General features: G+C 44.7%; 1 protein-coding gene across 4 annotated transcripts in view; it reads right to left on the bottom strand.

Annotated features, from left to right (window-relative positions):
* The window catches only part of TBL1XR1 (TBL1X/Y related 1), a 255,550-nt gene extending 242,909 nt beyond the window's left edge, over positions 1-12,641 (bottom strand). The window contains exon 1 of one of the 4 annotated variants that reach the window (XM_060242534.1): positions 12,099-12,641. The gene's annotated coding sequence lies outside the window, so the exon portion shown is untranslated. Of the gene's footprint in view, positions 1-11,278; positions 11,493-11,668; positions 11,847-12,098 lie in introns of those variants that run through there. The other 3 variants (XM_060242537.1, XM_060242538.1, XM_060242533.1) reach the window with 3 other exon arrangements.
* Positions 12,642-18,213: the final 5,572 nt, after the last annotated feature.

Genomic DNA, 18,213 nt, shown 5'->3' on the forward strand with positions numbered 1-18,213 from the left:
CCTTTCTTGACAAAGACAAGGGACATAATCCCTTCAGAAAACAAACCAGGAAATTAAAATGCCAAACTTTGCCAAATACAAGAGAACAAAATAGTTTAAACAGAGATTTTCTGCCATAAGGCATTCTAACATTCTAGAAGTTCTCAGCTGAGGTCACTATCTCGATAAAGTTTAAATAATATTAAGTTACTTGGAGAGCTGGACGAAGACACTTGAATCAAACCCAAGTTCTGTGGGACATCTGAGGTAAATAAAATGAGACAAGATCAGCCATTCTACCACACGCCTAAATTGTCAAACACCACTAACGAAGGTCTTCTTGGACAATCTGAATTTCTGATGCAAATCTGAATAAATTATTTAAACATTTATACAAAGACAGAAAGTGAAGGCAAATATATCATGAACATGTCTGGGCCACATACAGACAGAGCTTTGTTTCACATCCCACATATAGCCCATGTAACAAGACTGATTTGCAGCACAGCAGCTGAGTGACAAGTAGAGATGGGCATGAACCACATGGCTTGTGCACCACATGGCTTGTTCACATTTGTATGGGAGTCATTTACAAAACACCCTACAGACTATAAATTGCAGAAAGTCTCAGAACAACCAGCACATTCCACAGAACAATCAGCACAGTCAACAACCATCTTCCTTATCTTCACACCCCTTCCAACCCTCCCAGCAATTAACACAGAACAATGGTCACATTCAACAGCCAGTTTCCTTATCACTACCCTTCCAGGAAGCCCCACCAAACAATGGGCACATCCACAAACCAAATGCCCTTTCATCTCACCCCCTCCAGCCTAGAAATAGCAGCTCTCCAGCAGCCCTGGCCCCACTCAATGCACAGCAGCCAAGAAGGTCAGAGCGCCTGCTCCGGCTGCAACGCCACTGAGGATGTTCTCCGCAGCTGAGAACGAAACGTCTGGAAGGAAAACTTTCTCCAGTAGAACACGGCACTTGAGCCCAAAAGATTCTACAAACCCTAATGATGTTACCAGCCGTGAAAACCTGAAATCTTTGAGTCATTTACAGTTTAAACCCCTGCTTTCTGCTCCGCAGAAAGTCGCAGAGAGCAGAAAGTAGGGGTCTAAGTGGCTCCCAGCTGAGCAGCAGGACCACCCCTCAGCTGTTTGGCTTCAATGGCCCTTACTTTCTGCTTCCCACAGCTTTTCATAGGGAGCAGAAAGCAGGGGTTTAAATGGCTCCAAGCATTTTCACCCCTTGCTTTCTGCTCACCGCACCTTTTCGCGGCAAGCAGAAAGCAGGGGTTTATAAATGGCTCCCAGCCATTTAACCGCACAGCTTGAAGGTGCTGTTAAAGCCAAACAGCTGAGAAGCTATTTTTCCTGAAGATCAGAAAGCAGGGGTTCATGATCCACCACAAACTGCATCAAAATTAATGAAAGTTTGTGGCGTTCATTGCTTCATGAACCACAAAAGTTCACTGCTTCACAAAATATGAACCAGCCAAAACTTGGGATGAACTTTAGTTCATCAGCTGGTTTATGCCAATCACTACTGACAAGTATAAACCAAATATATTTGCATACATGGGGCAGAATTTGTAGCATTGGTAAATGTAGCATTTCCCACCCTGCATCACTATAAATTACTTCATAGTACGCCAAACACATCCCTGTATTACATCACAATTCTGCATCTTTTGCAAAATAATACCTGCTTGACCAACAACAACAAAAAGGCCAGAAAGTGAAAATGACCCTATATAAAGTGGGCAATAGTCTCTGAAAAGCTATCACCTGTGCAACTTTTACCTATGGACACAGAATTTTGCACAAAAGGAACAGACACGTTTATTCCTACAAGTAAGCAAAAACTTTGAAGGGAAATAGCCATGTGTTAAGGTTTCCTTAATACGTCTTTTTTTAAAAAATCTTTTAATTTAGAGATATACCATTTGTACCACAACCAGTCCAAGCCTTTTTATTTCATAACAGCCACTCTTCCACATCAGACAATAAAAGCCCATGTCTCATTGTCCCATTTGATTACGTGAAGTTACTTACTGCCACATCCTGATTTCACATCCAGGCTACTAAAAGTATTATTTCACACATTTATGAATCACGTTTCTGCAAGCAACCAGGTGACATAACGAGAACAATTAAACTAGTGAAAAAAATGCAATTGCATCAACTACTAAAAGCATTAGGAAACAAAAAGTTAAAACCTCGTATTTGCACGAAAACCTTTGTGGTGGACATTCTTGGGGAGCCATCCTCCAGCTATGGCGACTACTGAGAAAACACTGTTCTGTAACATACCACCTAAGCTCAGAAAAGAAAGATACCTAGAGGAAAGCCTCCATTTATTCACCTTGGATGGAGGGAGGTATACCATGTCCATATCAGGCTCCCAGCAGGCAATGGGAGATCAAGGCAGGGAATCCCCCCATCCCTACCGGGGAACTTGGTAGCCCAAGACCCAAGTATGTAAAGTCTTACAGAACATTTAATGAGGACATCAGTTCCTTGGAAACCATGAAAGTAAAGGTCTCTATACCCACAACCACTGCCAGCTGAATTCTCCATTAACTGAAGCTTACAAACCATTTTTGGCATAACGTGTAACTGCACTCGTGCCTTTCAAGCCCAGATAACCTCTGAAAGTCACATTATGGATAGAATTCAACAGCTCATCAAGAAACAGAGTATAACAAGTAGGGGACTCATGAGAACTTGTGAAAGAGGGGATTTTCCTTCCCATCTCTTCCCTTTTGCTCAAGTTTTCCCACTTTGTCCACTTTAATTGTCCTGTTGCTGCACTCCTTTGTCCTTGACACACCCATAATCTTCTGAAGCAGACTACAAGATCTCAGCAGCCATTTTAGGTTACTCAGACAACTATATGCAATACCAGCACGGTTGTCCATAATTGCCTAGATCAGGGGTGGCTAAACTGTAGCTCAGGAACCACTTGCAGTTCTTTCACACATACTGAGTAGCTCCCAGAGGTCAAGGAGAAACTTAATGCAGGCTTACTCTCAAGTAAGTGTGCTTAGCATCGGGACCTCAGTCAGCCTGTAACCACTGACCCAAATGTAGGCGACTATTTCTGCTGAGTGAAGCAGAGAAGGAAGGGGAAATAGGCAGGCTTGCAAGCTTTTCTCCACCACAAAGATCACCTCGAGACCTAGAGCGGGGAAAGAGAGCACAAGAGCCAAGGGAGCCACTGGAAGGAGGGATGGAATTTAAGAGGCCAGTGCAGGATTCCTCCAAAATTTCATAGCTCTTGTAGGAGCTGTATTTACTAACATTAGTGTTAAGGCAAAGAGAGATGCATAATGATACAAATGGTGGTCAGTGATATGGTACATGTGTGTTTTCTTCTTCCACTGGTGCCAAAAACAATTCCCTAACCTTTCCCTATGCTGGTTTTATGGGGATTGCTATTCCCAGCTTTTGTTTTTCTAAAAAAGTCTCCTTCTAGCATGGTCTGTTGTAAAGTGCATACATATGTATTTTATCTTTCTGGGCAAAGAAAGTATGAAGAATTTTAATAAAGATGTGTGTGTGATATTTCTTCATGTCTTGCAGCCCTCAAACATCTGATGTTTATTCTTTGTGGCTCTTACAATAAAGCAAGTTTGGCCACCCCTGGCCTAGATAATCCAAAATGGCTGTCAGAATACTGTAGGATACATAAGATCTCAGTACTTTAATACTATTTTATCATTCCCACTCCACACTCCCACCCCATTCTCAGACATTCTGCAAATGTGGGGATTCCCTAAGTAAACCCACTGTGTGGATTTTATAGGGGGCTGTGCTGTGGGGCCATCCATGGGAATCAAATACATCATAACAGTTCCCTGGAGCAGCAGCATCTATTCCCAGAATTTGACTTAAGGCAACTGCTCTAAAAATAGCTACTGTTTTATATACTTAGAATAGGAAGCACTTGAGAAAAATTTGCAAGTCTGGTCATAAGAACAGTTCCTTCTCTCTCATGTTCATGTACATTTCAGAAGCAGAAACGGGATATATTTAGAATAACTAACAATTACCTATGTTGAGCATGATGTTGTACTTGAAATTGCTTCTAAAAATGTTTTATATGCCTATTATATGATTGTTACATGTTCTATATGTTTGATATAAGGTGTCTTACAGAAGAGGAAAGTAAACAAGGCATACATATTTTTTTAAAAAATTAAATTACCTCAGTAAAGCTGTATGTTTACTCAGAAGTAAGCCCCAGTGATTTAAATGGAATTTTCTTCCAAACATGAATGCTTAGGATCAGAGTCTCAGTAAATTCATGACCAAGGAAAGAGATGGATCCAGGAGCATTACATTATTTACTTGTGAGATCCGGTCTAGCATTGTAGCTAAACAGGTATGCGGAACAGGGCTGGCCTTAAAGACTGTCTGCAAGCTACAGTTTGGCTGCAGCCGAAGTGTTGACTGGAGGGGTCATAAGTAGAGGTGTGAAGACCCGGAGAAAAACCAGAAAAATTCAGAAAAAAAAGGTTTTTTTCTTTCTTTTTTTTGCTGTCACATTTTTTCCCCTGACAAGTTTTTTGTTTTTTTCCAAAAAAATTGGAAAAATTGAAAAAAGAAAAAAAATGATTATGGAACATTTTATTTTAACCCGATGAATAAAATATTTTAAGACAAGGTGTTCAACTATTTTTCAAATCATTTCTAAAAAATATGCATGGTATCAGATTATTCTAATTTCTGTGCACTGAGGATAAGCAAGTCCTAGGTTACCAACTGAACTCTCCAATGCAAGAACAAGGTGCATTTCTTCCTTTAGGAAGTGCTATTGTCACAAGAAAAAGGTTTCAGTTTTGTTTCTGCATGTGGGTGGGTATACTGGCACAGGCTTCACTGGGCCGCAAAGCCTTGGAAGAAAATGCAGAGCAATAAAAAGGACCTGAAAGTATATACTTAATTTTAAAAGGTAAGAGTTTTCATTTATCTGTAAAAAGTAAAATTGCCCATAGTCATATTTTATATTCCTAAAGTAACAGAATGACTTTCAACCTGGAAAAGGAAAAAAAAAGTGCTGATGTAGCATTTTTTTCAATTTTTCTGAAAATTTCCGTTGGTTTTTTTTTTTTAATTTCGCACTTCAAAATTTCTGGAAATTTTACATCTCTAGTCATAAGGACCATATCGCTCCTGTCTTGTTTGTTTGTTTGTGGCGATTTTTATTCCGCCCTTTCCCAGAGACAGGCTCAGGGCAGCTAACAACATAATAAAAACAATTTAAAACGTACATTTAAAACCAGCCCAGGATAAACAACACATTTAGATAGATTACAAATAAATTATAACTGGCGGCTCAGTTTGGTACATATTAAACATACTGAAGGTCTAGAACAGTAGTCAGAATTAAAAAATAGTATTGCAGCAGAGGTGGTAACACAGCAAAAGGCCAGCTGATGGAACAGAACGCCTGCTGCCTCAACCAAAGGCCTGGCAGAAAAGCTGTTTTACAGGCCCTACAGAAAGGTGGTAATTCCATGAGGGCCCCGATCTCTGTAGGAAGCTGATTCGACCAGGGCAAGGCCAAAAAGGCCCTGGCCCTGGTTGAGGCAAGTTGGATGTCCTTCAGGCCAAGGACGGTCAACAGATGTTGTGAGCTGGACCATAGTAATCTTCAGGGCATATATGGGGAGAGGTGGTCCCATAGATTGTCTCATCTGCAATGGCCCCCAATTTGCTTCCAGGCTTAATTCTAGATACTAGTGATGACCTTTAATGCACTATATGGCCTGCGGCCAGCACTCCTTAACAACTGCCTTCTCCCATATGAACTTCAGTCCACTCCAGTCATCTTTGGAAGTCCTGCTTCAGACTCAGACAGGTGGTAACCTGAGAAGGGGCCTTCTGCTTTATGGTCCTCAAAATTTGGAACTCCCCCCACAGAGAGATTCATGTCTCTCTCTACTGGTGTCATCTGCTAGCGGGTGAAGACTTTTTTTTTTTTGGCTTGGTTTGGCATACCCCAATCGCTGTTGTTGGCTCTCCACCGTGGTTTTAGTGTTGTGTGTGTATATACTGAATTATTTTATATAGACTTTATTTGAAATGTTTTTTTAACATTGAAATGTTTTATTGTTCACTGGCTTAGTGACCTGTTTTGATTGGAAAGGCAGCACAGAAATGTTTTAAATTAAATAACCAGAACATCCATGATCACGGGCCTTCTGAATTCCACCACTGAGAGGTAACAACAGGAAGAGGGCTTTGGTCTCGTGTGCCCTGCTTGTAGACTTCCCAGTTGTATTTGGCTGTCCACTGTATGAAACTGATGTTGGACTACTAGATGGACCACTGGTCTGACCCAACATAGTTGTTCTTATGTTTGCACATTAACCTTTTGCCAATTTTTAAATCAATGTGTGAATGTAAACTAGACCTGTTAGGTATTAACTAATGGTTTTGCTTTGTATTTCATTTTTGCTTAGTTTTTATTGTAATAGGATAACGCAGGATATAGTAATAGGATAGTTTTAGCCACCCTGCCCCCACAAGCTGTCTGAGACATTGTATTAGTCAAAGGTGGAAGAAATTTTTTAAGTCAAGGGGGGGTGGACTCTTTTGTCTTTGGTACAGTTGAAGTTGGAATGTGAATCATGCTGGGTTCATCTTCCACAAAGGTACAAATAAAATATTTCATCTTATGTACTTTCACATTTCAAAAACACACAAGCTTTAGGTTTGAACTTTTAAACAATTCTCTTTGGCAAGGCTGTCTGCATTTGCTATTGCTCTCCACTATCATCTCATACAACACCGGAATAACTACAAAGCTAGAAGCAACATTTTATAACACTTTGCACTTACGTTACAATGCCTTGGAACTTCAAAGCAATGACCCAAGCATTCATCATTGCCACCACACACAAGAATCTGCTGGTTTGTAAAACAATTGCTCTTTAGTCAGGCTGAAGAAACCCATATGAGCAACAAACACACCCAAGCCTGCCAGTGATTCTATTTTTCCCCATATTAAGTTCAGTGTTCACCTTTAAACGCTCATTTTATGTCAAGCCTGAAGACACTACACGGGGGGTGGGGGTGGGGGTGGAATCACACAAGACCATTAAACAGGGAAAGGGGAACAGACAGAACACCTTGGAGAGCCAAAGTGCACAGCAGAGTACAGGAGAGTCTGCCACAAACTCAGCTCAGGTACTGTGCGGCTTCCCTTCTAGGTGTCCTGCACTGAGACCACCATGATGACCACACCCAAAGTGCTGCCCACCAATCCATCATACCCCATCAAGCGGTTCTTCTCGATATAAAAGGCCAACGGGACGGAGTCGACAGCGGAAGACTCTGTGCAGGTGGTGGTGGCGTTCTGGTTGGGCACCACCATGAAGGAGGTATATGGCAAAGCTGAAGGAGAGGACACTGACAAAGGTGTGGAAGAGAGAACACTTGCAAAATGCAAGGGGTCCACAGCAGGGACTGTTTCAGTAGTGAATATAGCCAAAAATGAGCAGGTGAAGGATGTAGCAAAAGAAGAGGATCTATTTATTATTTATTTATTACTTTCAATTTATATCCCGCCCTCTCCGCAAGCGGACTCAGGGCGGCTTACAACATCTGCAGGGAAGGGATGCCCAAAATCTCATTGGCCATGTGGATGGACAGGACCACAAAGCTGGCTGGCGCACTTCCTTCCAAGATTTATTTTCTATCTCACCTGCCCTCTGCATCACAAGGCTCAGGGCAACTTACAACAATACAATAAAATACAACAAAATTATTAACTTTTTTTTTTTAAGACCACCAAAACAGGTCCTACCTCACCTCCAACAACTGAATACTTTCCAAATCATGATTGTTTGGAAGGCCTGCCATGAAGAAGATACTGGATTTATATCCCGCCCTTCACTCCGAAGAGTCTCAGAGCGGCTCACAATCTCCTTTACCTTCCTCCCCCACAACAGACACCCTGTGAGGTGGGTGGGGCTGGAGAGGGCTCTCACAGCAGCTGCCCTTTCAAGGACAACCTCTGCCAGAGCTATGGCTGACCCAAGGCCATGCCAGCAGGTACAAGTGGAGGAGTGGGGAATCAAACCCGGTTCTCCCAGATAAGAGTCCGCACACTTAACCACTATACCAAACTGGCTCTATACCAAGTGTACCCTTCAATGTTTTTTATGACTGCAACCTCACGCTCCTAGAGCTAATACAGTTAGGAATAACACAAGAGAGCTCAGGTATTATGAGGCCGACAACAAAAAGCAGTCCTTAAAATTGAGGGCAGTGTACTGAAAAGGACAAAAATAAATGGGAAAAAGTCAAAGAAGAGTTACAGTAGCATATGCAATCAGGTGAGTAGTCATGTTGACCTGAAGTACCAAAAGAATTTTAAGACCCGGAGCACCTTTAAGACTAACAAAGTATATCAGACCAATGATAGGAAGCCATATGTCTCTAAAAATTCACTAGGAGGGCATCGCCAGCACTTCTTATTCAGAAGCGTACTCCAGAAATGGGGACACCATATATCTTTTCTCTACTCTAAGGAGTCTCATATCACGCAACGTGACCTCCAGCACGAATGTGAGGCACCAAGGTGATGCTTTATGATTCCACTGAAACTCTATGGTTTTACAATCCATCTCCTGAGCCTCATGCAGGTTTCCAGCAGCTGGCTGACAACCATACTAGCGGCTAAATACCCACTGCCTGATCATTCTCTGTGAATTTGCCTCATTCTTTTTTGAAGCTCTTCACATCCCCGTCATTGAGAATATATGTAAATGGGCTTAATCTACATTCTACATTCCCTTCATTTGTACCCCAGCTTTCTCCCCAATGAGGACCCAAAGCCGCTTACATCATTTTTCTCTCCATTTTATCCTTGTAACAACCCTCTTGAGGTAGGCTTAGGCTGAATGGGTGTGACTGGCCCAAGGTCACCCCTCCAGCTTCCATAGAAAAATAGAGATTCAAACCTTTTGTCTCCCAGATCCTAGCCATCACTCTAACCGCTACTACACCACACTACCATACTTTGTAGTAGTGGACTGGATTAAGTTAATCATACTTCTGTTTAGGGTCACTTCCTTTTGACAATCCTAAAACTACTGCCAAATTGGCTCTGATGGGTGACCCTGATTTCTAGTATTATGAGAAAGAGAAACAGAACAAAGTCTGAATCCAGTGTCACCTTTAAGACCAACAACTTTGAATTCTAGGTATAAGCTTTTGTGGGCACGCACAATTCTTCAGATGTCCTTCAAATGTTCCTCTTTCCTAGGCCCCAGTCGTATAAATACAAATCCAGTGGACAACTAGGGGTCTGAGCATGACTAAGCTATTTCCAAACTCATCACCCCGCAGTTGCGGGGAGAGAGATAAAATGGCTCTCCTGATTCAACATTATGCTGTTTTCATTGTAAGGAAATGAACACATACACCAAAGTTTTACACTCAAATACTAATACAAGTCATTCATAAAGATGGTTAACTGTAATCCAAATGTAGTCATCAATATGTCCAGGTGACACTGGCTACCATAACCACTCCTATTATGATGAGCATTTCTACAATGACTCCTGTAGTACGCACACACAAGAGCTTATACCCAGAATAAAACTTTGCAGGTCTTAAAGGTGCCACTGGACTCAAACTTCTGCAGCTTCAGACTAAGAAGGCTACCCGTCTGAATCTCATTCCTATTATGTAATAGTTACACAGCATTCACAGGAAGACAGGCAGTGTTGAGAACACAGGAATAACATAGGCACTGCCTGGAACCAGGCTAATTCCAACCTCACAAAAACTTACAAGCTTCCAAGAGGCAAACCCACCCCACTGCTGCAACCCATTCAACCATGATTATCTCCAACATAAGAACTCAGTAAGAACTCCCATGGATATATACAGGCCAAGTCAGGAATACCCTCAAGCATTTCTACAATTGTGGATCAAAATGATTTTTTCCCATATGTTTTCATGGTCATATCTGTGATACACACAAAAAGTCCAATTGATCCCTTTGGCAGCCAACACAGCTAGAGGTTTAGGAACAACGTCAGCCACACAGCCAGTAGGCCTCAAGCATTAGGCCTCACTCACAAACCACAACAAAATTAGAAATAAAAACCTCTTCTCTGGAGTTGACGGAGCCAAAACGTTGTGCTTTCAGATTTTACGAGAGGGACATGTACCACACAACTCCAAGGGAAGAGTTTTATCGCTCACCACGTGCTTGGTGGGATTCCCAAGCATTTCTTGTAACAGACCCAAGGCAAAAAGACAAAACATACAAGAAAGCAGCTAAACTTACACAGAGATGACCAAAACTGAACTATTTGGATTACAAGTCTCTCTTTAAAAAAAAAAAATTATTTCCTGTTTGAAGTGACAGAAAATGAGACTCGTGGGGGGGGGGGGGGCTGATGGGAATCAGTTTGGCCTCCATTTACACAACAAGGAAGTGTGAGGCCTATGAAGGAAACTCCACAGGGCAGGCAATGTTGAAGAAAATAAAGTTATTTTCGACCCTCGTCTACCCATCAAACTTTTATGACATTTCTGAATGGCTTTCAGGGTCCAAAAGATCCACAGTGTTGGTGGTTCCCGCCCCACACACTCCATTCCCCTTCAATAGTCGTCTGACAATCCCCTTCATATCTGAGCCATCTTTAATTTATCCTCTCTCTCCACATGATGACAGAATGGGTTTTTTTAAAATATATATATATATATTATCCTTGCAAGCATTAAAACTATATCCTTCACCCGTCAATCTGATGAGCCACACACTATTTGTACACCGCGTCCTCCATTTATATTCTCTGGGTTGGTGTTCCTCCCTTTCCCAAGCAAAAAAAAAAGCTTTCAGAAACGGGTTAGAAACCGGCTCACAATACATTAAACAATGTGCTTTGCAACTGGATTTTTTGCTATACCTACACAGCAAAAATCCAGTTGCAAAACACCTTATTTAGTGAAGTGTGGGATGCAGCCCCTGCCTTTAAACGGGAGGCCGCACTTAAAAGGCAAACACAAGCCCTCGGCCCTTGGGCCTAAATCATTCCCCAAACTTCACCAGGAGCTGATCCAGAACAACTTTCGCCAACGAACAGCCAGCCCAGGGGGAACTCGCTTTCCTCCCCTTCCCCCCACACACGCATCCCCACCTTCCTTGGCGGTGAAAGCCGACGACCAAAACTAGCCAAACCCATTACAGCGTTCTTATTTTTTAAAAAGAGCAAAAAAAAATGTTTTGCAAAAATACAACAAAACCTGGGAAATCACCCCACCGGAGGAAAGTGCAGTCACAGTCACCGCCGTCCCATCCCCCACGCCAGCACGAGTTCAGCTCCAAGCACACCGCTCGCTCGCTCGCCTTCCCCCACCGCTCCTTGCAAACACACATTAGGACACAAGCCCATAAAACAAAACTTCCCCACGGAAAGCAAACCCTACTGACCTAAAATCCACACTTCCGGGAGGGGGGGTCCGCTCTTTAATGCCAATCTTATGAAGTCAGGGGAGGGGGGGGGGAATGCACCAAAAATACAAATATAAACCAACTCCCAACTCCTCTTCTTTGCACAAAACGATCTAAAAATAGGCGTCGAGCCCAGCTCGCTTCGTAATGGCTGCTTGCTTGGATTGATTTGCGCGAATTCCTTTTATTTATTTTTTACCTTCCAAAGGCGGTGAATCCACACTTCTCTTCCCCCACCGACCCCCCCCCCCTTGGAGGAGGAAAAAAAGAGGTCCGGGGGCGGGGTGGGAATCAAAACTGCCCCCCCACACACAAGACCAGAAATGAGAGGGGGGGGGAGAATTGGAAGTTAAAAGACACCAGCTCCAAGGAGGGGGTGGGAAAATAGGGCCAAGTTGAAAAATGCATGTTCCACTTCCACCCCTCCCCCCCCATGCTCCCTCCTCCAACTATCTCCAAACACAAGGCGCCCCTCCCCCACCCCTAAGCTCTTCTCTCCCCCCCCGCAGCCTTCAAAGCCTTCTCTCTCCCCCTCCCCCCAGCATCATGCACGCCTAAAAAGACATTCCAGCTGCAAACACAGATCTATTTAAAATCCACACACCAAAAAAAGATCTTTCATTTCTTACCTTGCAATGGCTTAAGGAGTCTGTTCTCCACCCCCCTCTCTCTTTTTTTTTGCAATGGAAGCAAAAGAGAGGAGGGGAAAGGGGGGGGATAGAAATGCACCTTCTTCCTTCCTTCCTTCCTTCCTCTTATGATGTGTATATATTTATTTGCAATCGCGAATGCAGCAAACCAGGCGACGATTTGGAAGGAAAAACAACAAAAAACACCAAAAATTCACCGATCGCGAATAGCCACCCAAGAATGCAAAGATATTCAATTATATCCCAAGCCCGGGTGAGGTGTGTGTTGGGGGAGGTGGGGGTTTAAAAAAGGGGGGTGGAAAGGTTGATGGGAGGGGGTGGGGGGAAGAGATCACAGATTTCAGTCCCAAGGAAGGAGGAGATGGAGGGGGGGGAAAGTAATCTCTCCGCGTGTGTGTATGTGTGTGAGCGCGTATGTGAGTGTGTGATTTAGATTGAAGAGGAATTGAGGCAGAATGTTAAAGCTGTTACTAAGGGAAAGAGCCAAAACGGTTCAGAGCAGCCAACGGCTCTCAGACACTCCGCGCTGGGGAAGGGAAAGGTGGCCAGCCAGACAGAAATGAGCGGAGAGGGGGGGGGAAAGAGAGACGCGCACACACACAAGCCGGAGAGGGGGAGGGAAAGGAAGGGAAGAGAAGCAAGCCAGCCAGCCAGGCCTGCTTCTGGTTTCCTGCAGAAAAACAAACCTAGCTTGCATGCCACAAGGACCGGGGTCGGGGTGCAAGGGAAATGCTTTGGGGGTCAAATCCTAGAAGGGCTCCCCCCGCTTTGCAGAATGCAAAAAGCCAAAGCGAAACGAAGGCGTTGCAAGATGGAAACACGCGGAGGGGCTGGTTTCTGAAATAAACACGGGTGTCTTGGGAAGGTTTGGATTTAAGCCTTGCCCCGCCACCAAAATAAAGAAAATGGAGGGGAGGGGGGGATAGGGTAGAGGAAACCAGAAACGTGGAGATCCCCCGCCCACGGAAATCGTGGGAGGCCCAGCGATAAGGGATACTGGAGTGGGGGCTTGCAAAAGGGCTTAGAGCTTGGAGAGGGGGGCAGGAAATGGACCCCCACTGACTCCAAATACCTTGGCAACAACTCAGGGAAGAGAAATCAATATTATGATGAGCTCTCTGCGAAAATAATAATAATAATACATAGGAGGACGTATGGGGGGGGGGGGGACTAATGTGTAAAGTGAACATATGAAGCAGCCTTCTACTGAATCAGACCCTCGGACCATCAAAGTCAGTATTGTCTACTCAGACTGGGACAAAAGGTGTGGGGGGGTTTAAAAGTAACACAACGCAATCTACACCTCGAGGGTTGCAAACACCCCTCCAGGACAGGGAAGGAGGCGTTTCTTGGCTATTCAAAGTGAAACATACAACAACAGTAGCCAGAAAAAGGGGGGTGGGGTGAAAAGAAAATACGACCCTCCCCCCCATCTGCCACAGAAATGCGAGATCTGTGAGGTGCCAGGTGAAATATGCAGCGCAGTAAAAGCGGGAGGGGAGCTTCGTTGAAAAACACAGGCCCGGTGCCGTGTAATAAAAAAAAAATGTCCTCTTCTGCTTTAAGTTTTCGTGGAAACAGCCCAGGCGTCAGCAGAGCACGCCAATGGAGAGCCGAGTGCAGAAAGCGCTGGGTGGGGGAAGGGAGGCCCATTGCTTAAGGAATACCCCGCCCCCCACAACACAGGCACGCTCAGCAGCCCTGCCCGGAAATTACATTAAACTGATCAAGATATCGTTTGGGGTTCTGTACATTCGGAATTAAATGTGCAAACCAGGAACCGAACGCAAAAGGCGCACAGAGGGAAAGATGCAGTAGAAGCAGGGGCAATCGTACCGGAAGGGAACACCCTCTTCCTCTGTTCTCCACCACCAAGAAAACAACCCAACAGAAGGAGGAAGGGGAAGGTTAGAGCACAAAACCAAAATCGCAATGGGGAGAGGTGCTGTTTGGTCTCCTTTTTCAAGGGAAAGAGATTTCCGCAAGCTCATCAAAGTGCTGTCAGTCATTTCATTCACAAAAAACCCCAAACCCTGACACCTTGAAGGAAACGCAGTTACAGGAATATTGAGGTTTGCCAACTCCAGGTTGGGAAATTCCTGGAGATTAGAGGGGTGGGACCTGCAGGGGAAGAGAGGAAGAAGAAAAAGATGATATTGGATTTATATTCTGCCCTCCACTCCGAAGAGTCTCAGAGCGGCTCACAATCTCCTTTACCTTCCTCCCCTACAACAGACACCCTGTGAGGTGGGTGGGGCTGGAGAGGGCTCTCACAGCAGCTGCCCTTCAAAGGACAACCTCTGCCGGAGCTATGGCTGACCCATAGTTCAGCAGGAATGCTATGCCGTGTAGAGTCCACCCTGCCAAGCTGCCATTTTCTTTAGGGGACCTGATCTCTGCTCTGAAGATCAGTTGGAATCGTGGGAGAACTCGGAGCTCGACAACCGTGGAAGTGTTGAGCTGCCAGCGCTGGTTTTCAATGCTTGGGCCCAATTAAAATAATTCCCATGCCCATGGTTGGCCCTAGACTATCCGGCACCCTAGGCAAGGCTAACTTCTGGCTGCCGCCCCCCGCCTTGCACTGATAACATCATTGAGTCACATGGGGGGCACCCAATGTAGTGCCCCCTAGGCCATCACCTAGTTTGCCTAGTTGCAGAGCCGGTCAAGGCTTATGGACAAGGCAAGATTTTGTGGAGGCATCAACATTTTACCAACCAGTGCATCCACCTGTACGTAGGGAGCACACAGAAGCTTATAGCTTGGATAAAACTTTGTTGTCGTAAAGGTGCCACTGGGCTCTAATTTTGTTCTGCTGCTTCAAACCAACTTGACTACCCACCTGAATGTATCACTACAAGCCAGCTTTGTGTGTTTGTATGAGCATGGTTGGGGAATTCCTGGAGATTTGAGGGGCGGAGCCTGGAGAGGACAGGGTGTGTGGAGGGGAGGGACCTTAATAAAGCATATTGCCATGGAGTCCCCCCCCCTACACAGCAGCCATTTTTTGCAAGGGAACCAATCTCTTTGTCACCTGGAGCCCAGTCGGCATTCCAATATATCCGCAAGCCTTACCCAGAGTATGGCAACCCTAACATAATGGCGGACATATGCACACTTCCTGCACAATCAGGCTGGAAAGCCTGCCAGGAGCCTTTCACATTCACACAGTCACAAAGAGTGTAAACAGTTGTCAGACAGGTGGACAAATCTTTATCGCTCTCCAAAAAGTGTTGACCGAACCTCATCTTGTCCTGTTTTCCAACCTTAGGCCCATTTCAAATACAAATAGTACTTCAGTGTAGGAAAACACAAACAACCCGATATAGATCTGCACATCTAACAGTCGCACACTCATAGGGCTGCCCAGTCCCCTGCGTTCTCCAGACGCAGAGAGTTTGTACCATAGAGTTTCCCTCCATGGCTAGAGCATGGCCACCGAGCGATGGCAATGGTGCGATGATGTCACTTCCGGGTGACATCATCGTGCCGGCGATGTTGTGGAAGGAACCCCCACCTGAACCGGGGGCATGGCAACTCTACACACTCATCTATTACATTTAGTGTAACTAGTGGGAGACCATTTGGCACATGGGCAAAGGGGGCCAGAATGTCGTGACCTCACTTCTAGGAAAGCCCCAGAAGGGACATCAGGCCTCTCTAGAAATCTCTGGATTTTCCCTGGAAGTGGCATCATACCATAGGCCCAATAGCCATTTTTTAATTGTATTCTTCTTCCTTTTGGTGTAGTGGTTAAGTGTGCGGACTCTTATCTGGGAGAACCAGGTTTGATTCCCCACTCCTCCACTTGCACCTGCTGGAATGGCCTTGGGTCAGCCATAGCTCTGGCAGAGGTTGTCCTTGAAAGGGCAGCTGCTGTGAGAGTCCTCTCAGCCCCATCTACCTCACAGGGTGTCTGTTGTGGGGGAGGGAGATAAAGAAGACTGTGAGCCGCTCTGAGACTCTTGAGTGGAGGGCGGAATAGAAGTCCAATGTCGTCGTCGTCGTCTTCTTCTTCTTTCTCCACCAGATTCCGCGGTTCTCAATTGTGTGTGTGCGGAGGGGGGGGGTTGCCTTTTTATTTTAATTTTTATACATGGCTGTGCTGTGTCTGTAGAATTAGCTTCCGCCGCCACTAATCAACAGAGCTACTGGGTGCGCCTGTACACATCCCCAGACAGATCAAATGTCAGAACAAAAATTCCTGTTGAACTATACAGATTAGGATTTGCTAGATGTGATTTCACCCCCCACTCCCCAGAATCAATTTTCCACCCATGTATCCCAACTGGGGCAACTGAATATCCCCTTGGATGCAAATTGCACTATGAGATTGCTGGGGAAGTGCAGTCTGCCCACAGCAGGGATCTACACAGTGGCATTTTCACACCAACTGACCTGTGGAAAGTGATTGTGCAAGAGTCAATATTTGATAAATACTTGCTGCGATGTTAATGACAAACTCCCTGACTGCCACCAGGTCTTTCAAAGCCTCTTTTTGTTTGTTTGTTTGGCTTTGCTGGCAGAGCTGCTCTTGCTCGAGCAGGAAACACAAGCACACGTTTGAAAAAGTCAATTATCAAGGTTCCTTGTCCCTGCCGCCACCCCCATGCCCTGCCATCTGTGGAACATGGGATCTAAGCGCTGTGTCTTTAAAACTTCACGTATCTGCCTGCAGCAAGAATCCCTCCACACTCTGCTTTGATTATGTGGGGAGGGGCTTTGTCGATACTGCCTTGTTAAGCAACAAAAGGTCTCATGGCTTTAGAGTTGCCAGATGTGGTAGGTAGTGTTCCACTGGAAGTGACATCATCGCATCAGGACAGTGCCCTAGGATTCTTCCTCCCCCCAAATAAAACCCGTAAGTTTGGAGCAAATCCTTAAACAATCACTTCCGGGGGGGGGGGGGCGGTTGGAAGTGACTTTGTACTCTGATGCGACACCATGAAGATATTTCCCCCATTGTTCCCCCACGGCTTTCTGAAGCACCAGCAGAGAATGGGGGTAATTTCTGGGAATCTACATAGCACTTGATAGATTAACAGTGTTGCCTAACTCCAGGTGGTGTCACAAAAAGAGAAAGACCATGAAAAATAGCCAATACTAGAACTATATTCGAACTAGTATTAATTATATTAAATCAATATGTAAAAGTCTCTAACAAGTCACATAAGCATTGTTACAATGAAATGGATTTCAGATGGCAAGGAGCTCACGAGGCTTCCACTCAATAAAGGGCTTATGCAACGTTAGGGTCAAAGCTGTTCCCTATGGAGACCCCCTGAACCTGATAATAATATGCATCCTCAAACCTATAAAGGTTTCCCCCCCTCCAAAACATTATATCAGCAATCTGCATAAGAAAATGTGTGGGTGGATCTTGAGACTCCCACTGGTGTAGTGGTTAAGTTTGCGGACTCCTATCTGGGAGAACCGGGCTTGATTCCCCACTCCTCCATTTGCACCTGCTGGAATGGCCTTGGGTCAGCCATAGCTCTGGCAGAGGTTGTCCTTGAAAGGGCAGCTGCTGTGAGAGCCCTCTCCAGCCCCACCCACCTCACAGGGCGTCTGTTGTGGGGGAGGAAGGTAAAGGAGATTGTGAGCTGCTCTGAGACTCTTCGGAGTGGAGGGCGGGATATAAATCCAATATCTTCATCTTCTTCTCTAGTAACAAACAGGCTTCCTCTAGAGGTATGCACGTGCAAAGTGATGACACATCTAATGTCATGAGTACTGCTGGAGCTGGAATATTGAGTCCTTCCATTTTCACAATGAAATCACTCATGTCTCTTATGTACAGTTGTATACATGACACAAATGATTGTAAAAAGAAGAATTTAGGTACTTGTTTATTTGTGGAATGTTGGTCCATTACCGTTTTTGTCATGAATATAGGATATGAAAATTGTGGACTGTCTATTACCCCTCCATGAAGATGATTGAAACAAGCTGAACAACTAGCAAACTACATCGGAGGTGGACAGTGACATCCAATTATTCTATTCTTGGCATTTTATGAACTTTGAAGGATCATAGAGAACTTTCTGCACAAGCACTTTATTGAATGGGATCATTGTGAGCTCACTGCCATCTG

The sequence above is a fragment of the Heteronotia binoei genome, chromosome 6 (genome assembly GCF_032191835.1).
Source record: "Heteronotia binoei isolate CCM8104 ecotype False Entrance Well chromosome 6, APGP_CSIRO_Hbin_v1, whole genome shotgun sequence".
Classification (NCBI taxonomy): Eukaryota; Metazoa; Chordata; class Lepidosauria; order Squamata; family Gekkonidae; genus Heteronotia; species Heteronotia binoei.